The following is a 5,319-nucleotide window of genomic DNA, read 5'->3' on the forward strand; positions in this document are numbered from 1 at the left end:
TATATATGTATGTGTGTGTGTTTTTCTTGGAGAGAGTTTGGGAGTGGAGAGAGAATAAAGTAATTTAGTTCATTGTGATTGAGATGTCCTTCCCTTCTTCTCACTAAGCCACCAAGAAACCTTACTGAGTATGGAGAAAGCAGCAGAGGAAAGGCCAGTGGGGGCAAACAGACCAGCCTAATTAGATCTCCCTCAAGGCCTAAGGTCAGCACCAAGTTCACAGCTACTTCCTTGGCATTGGCACACTTTTCCAGCCTCTTTCATGCTTCCCATTCCCCAGTTTAGGAGTTTGAATGGCAAGCATCCAGTTTCTCGGGATCCCCAATACACATGTCAGGCTGGAAGCCGCCCATAGGCAGCCATCGCCGTGGGCCCTTGGAACGGTTACAACAGGTTTCTTTGAAGTCCTACCCTGCAGTTATCTCTCCCTGCACCAGGCGGGCAGCAGGCAAGCCCCCTTCCCGCAGCTGTCACCATTTAAGCCAGTAGGTGTTTGAAGAAGTGCCGCCTGCCATAGCTCTGGAGGGAAACCAAGATAGAACAAAGTCTGGGCTTCCCATGAAATCATTTGAATGCTTGATAAAAATTTTACCCTGTGTCTTTTTTTTTTTTTAGCTTCATTCAGGATGGGGGAGGGTGTGTGTCACTTCCGTTTGAGAATATAGAACATAGACCACACCTGTGTGAGACTTCCAGGTCCTTGGTGACAAAGTATTTGGGGTCATAGAGGGACTAGTTTGGGGAGAATAAGTGGCTTAGGAAAGGAAGATGGATCTCTTGAGTCATCTGATTCATCAGGTCTATTGGTTACTTGGTTGATAAAGGTTGTCTCCCGCACTGAATCCCTTACCCTCCATGATTTTCTTTAGAGGGACTGAGCCTCCAGCCTCTCAAGGGTTGACCATGTAAGTTCCTTTTAAATAGGAATAGTTTCCCTTTTTTAGTATTTGTGTCCTCCAAACCTAACGTAATGCCTGGCACATAGACACCTACTATGTGCCAGGCATTGTTTATTAATTGAGAAGCACAGTCATTTAAATGTTTATTAAGTAATTAAGAAATAGATCTTAGGCTTCTATTGCATGTATGTCTTTTGGGGGGGGGGTGTAGACATATGATTCCCTTGGTATAGAGACCAACTTTCACAAATGTAGGGGGGACACCTGCATTTGTTCCAACTTAGGCACTTGAAATTAAATGACTTGCCTAGGGTCACACAGCCTGTAGACGTCAGAACTTGAACCCAGCAGAAGAAGTACTCACTATAGCACATTGTCCTCTGAGCACATGCTTCAAAGAAATGTCACAGCTGCAGAGGCAAGGAGTGGGGGCTATGGTTTTTACATTTGCACTTAATGAGGATTTAAGTTGCAGAGTGTAAAGCATAATTTTAGCTACCCGTAGTCTCATTCCCATTGCCCAGACCTCATCTCCTCACAAGTTTCTTTCTTTTGGGTTGATTCTGCTGTTGCTACCCATGGAGAATGGGCTTCTAGTTTCTGGAGGGCAGCTTTTATGGGACAGGCAAGCTAGGAATCCTGCATGAATGTTCTTGATCGTGCAATTTTTGCTTTTCCTGACCAGCTGTCTCCCCTGGATGAGCTACATCCCCGAAGACTGCACAAAGAGAGGAAGGGACCAAGGGCAAATTGCCAAATTCACAACAAAAATGCAGGTGGGAGGGGAGCCCAAATGAGCTAAGTTACTAATTGCTCTCAGACCTGGGTGGCTCACTTGGCAGTCAGTAATGGGTCCATAGGTGCTTGGTCCTCGGAAGTAAAAGTCCTCCCACTAGAACAGTGAAGGAATTCTTGGTATGAGAATTGTCTGTCTCCTGCTCCATTTTCCTTACATCGTGTGCTCAGCCACTTGTCAGGAGACATTCCAGAAAGAACTTGGAAAGTTTACAATCTTTGTTTGGGATAAATGTCTTCCTTCTGCTTTCAGAGTAGTAGTAGGGACAAATTTGTGATTGTGGCATATTTTAGATAGAGATACAGAGAGAGATAAAGATAGATATAAAGAGAGACCCAGAGAAACTCATACAAAGAGATAAAAACACGTGGAGAGAAAAAGGTGCTGAAAACCTAAAAATTTTCTTCCCTCTAACAAAACAAAATCAATTCTCAGTTATTCAGAAATTGGTCATCTAGATTCTTAATTTTTCTATTCCAGCAGGATCAACAAAAAGAGAAGAAAGTCGTCAGTCAATTTTTTGTACTTGTTACATACTATAATAGCCAACTGGCCAACTGGCCAAGACTGCCATTGGCCAGTCCTTCCTTATGGAATATTTGGGAAGAGTTTTGTGGGACTATAAATCTAGAACCCTAATTCATCTAGTCCAACTCATTAGTTTTATAAATGAGGAAACTAAGGCCCAGAAAAATTAAATAACATACTTAACATCATCACCCAAATAGTAAGCATCAGAGGTAGGATTTAAACTCAGACTCTCTGATGTTGGAACCAGTGTCCTCTCTGCTCTTTGACTAAGTGGCCTAACTATTGATAGAAGTAAAGATGTTCCATTGGGAGGAGAGAGGGAACTATCTATCTCTAGAACTGTTTTCTCTTGGGATACAATCTAACGGGAATTCCTCCCTCCTTATACACTCATAGTTACATAAAAGGTGCCCGTGGGCTCATTGTGTACTGGAAAACCATAGTTTGTGCTCAATTTTTGTTGAAATAAATTGAATCAGGAGAGCTATGGAGGTTGGCATGAGATGCTTCCTGGAAGTCAAAGAGCAAATTAGTCAATCAACAAGTATTTATTAAGCATCCCTTATGTGTCAGACAGCACGGCTCTGGGTCAAGTCAAGTCAAATTAACAAGCATTTATTAAGACTTTGCTATTGCTGGCCAGTGTGCTGAAGGGTGAGAGATACAAATACGAGAAGAAAGAAAGACGGTCCCTGCCCATATACATTCTAATAGGGTAAGATAGCACATAGAATGAAGCTGAAAAGCTGGAGGGTGCAGTGGGGAGGAGGTACCCACAAAAGGGCATGTTGGAGAAAGCTAAGTCAGGAATGGGTCCCAGAGATGATTGCTGTGTTTGTCCTTCATTCTCAAGGAGGACCATGACATTAGGAAGATAATGACATGACTTGCGGTTGACTTGGATTACAGTGAGGCAGGGCTGTGCAAGGTCACTAGTCTCACTTTTTCCTCCAGAGCCATCTGCATCCAGTGACCAGATATTCATCAGGATGTGGCCCAGGATGCAATGGGAGACCCTGTCCCTTTTAAGCTAAGGTTTTCTCAGGGTCTCACTTTCAGTGAGGTAATGCCCATTCAGTGAACCGGCCTCTTTAAGAGCCCAGAGAGGAATGGGGATACAAAGGAAAATATCCTTGCCCTCAAGAAGCTTATACTCTATCAATTGAGATAACATGGACAGGGTCAGGGATTTTATTGGTATAGGAAGTTCCCAAGTGAAGAAATTCCTGCTACAAATGGAGGTCAGCACCTTCTCTGCAATTTGCTATCTTAGAAAGTTGCCTAGAGGGGTGGCCAGGTAGCACAGCAAGGAGGAGTACTGGCTCCCGTGTCGGGATGACCTGGGGATCGAATCCGGGCTCTGGCACTTAGCACCCTCCCAGAAACACCTGGCCATGTAACCTTGAGCAAGCTACTTAACCCCAATTGCTCTTAAAATAAAAAGAAAAGAAAGTTGCCTAGAGCTCTAAGATGTTAAGTGACCTACCCAGGGTCACAAAGCCAGTAGTATGTGTCAGTCAAGACTCAAACTCAGGTCTTTCTGGTTCTAACTCTCTCTTCATGATGTATGCCACATGACCATATAGATAGATAGATGCAAAATATTTTCAAAATAAAGACAAAATGTTTAATGTGAGGAGGGCATTAGCAGCTGGAATAATCAGGAAGGATGTAGAAAGTGACACCTGAACTGAGTTTAAAAAAACAAACCAGGAATTGGAAGAGGCAAGGATGAGGAGAGAATACCTTCCAGTCACGAGGGGCCAGTACAGATGTTGAAGAGGGGAAATGGAGTGTTGTGCACGAGAGACAGAAAGAAAAACCCCGGGACTTTACTGGAGAAAAATGACATGTGATAAGAATAAAAGTTGGCATGTTTCTGAAAAGCACTTGACAAATATCTCATTTGATCTTACAATAATCCAAAGAGATAGGTATTATTATTCCCATTTTATGTGTGAGAAAACTGGGATCAGACAAGTTAAGTGACTTGCCCAGGGTCACTCAACTAGTAAGTGTTAGAGGCAAGGGTAGAATTTGCACTTAGGTCTTCTGGACTCCAAGTAATAGTAATAGCTAACATTTATAAAGCACCTACTATGTGCTAAGCACTTTACAATTATCTCATTTGATACTTACAACAACCCTGGGAATTAGGTGTTATTGTGGTTTCTGTTTTACAGTGAGGAAACTGAGGCAAATAAAGGTTATGTGACTTGCTCAGGATCACACAGCCAAGATGTGTCTGACACTGGATTTCTGCAAAGGTCTTCTTGACTTCAGGCTGGTGCTCTAATCACTGTGCCACCATGGATACAAAAAGAGGCATAGAACAGTGGAGAAAACAAGCAAAAATATATGTGCAAACAAGCTATATTCAGGATAAATAAAATTAAAAGAGGCAAGGTATTAATTAAGAAGGGTTGGGAAAGACTTCCTGTAGAAGGCGGGATTTTGATTGTACATAGTAGGTTCTTCAATAATGTTGACTGAACAAATTATTCCACTTTGAATGAAGTGTGTGGATGAGGTTAGCTTGACCAGACAGCAGAAGCTGCCTGTTCCGAACTGCATTTTATTTAAATATTTCTTAATTTTCAACACATTTTATTTGTTAGTGAATTAATATGCCAGGAAGCATAAATGGGAAACTTGAGGCCATCCACCACTAGTTGTGTCATTTTTCTGAGTAGCTTTACTCTGAGTGTGTGGACTAGTTTCTTCATCATTGCCCATAAATATTTTCAGTTTATATGTGTCCTTGTAAACTTGATGAACCTTAACACATTTTTGGGGCAGAGACACCCCTGTCTGTCTTCAGTCCTGAGGAATAAGCAGTTTTTTTTTCTTTCCCATTGAAGCTTATGAGAGGCTGAATGACCCAGAGGGGCTAGCCTTGGAATAAGTAGGACTTGGCTTTAAGTCCTAACTCTTACAAGCACATGTTACTTCTATGATCATTAGCAAGTAACCTTTCACTACCTCAAGGTAATTCTTTAAGCCAGAGGTTCCCAAACTTATTTGACCTACCACCTGCTTTTTTTTCTTCTTTCTTTCTTTCTTTCTTTCTTTCTTTCTTTCTTTCTTTCTTTC

The sequence above is a fragment of the Petaurus breviceps genome, unplaced genomic scaffold, assembly GCF_028583685.1.
Source record: "Petaurus breviceps papuanus isolate PSGF00001 unplaced genomic scaffold, PetGlider_PUasm1.0 126, whole genome shotgun sequence".
Classification (NCBI taxonomy): Eukaryota; Metazoa; Chordata; class Mammalia; order Diprotodontia; family Petauridae; genus Petaurus; species Petaurus breviceps.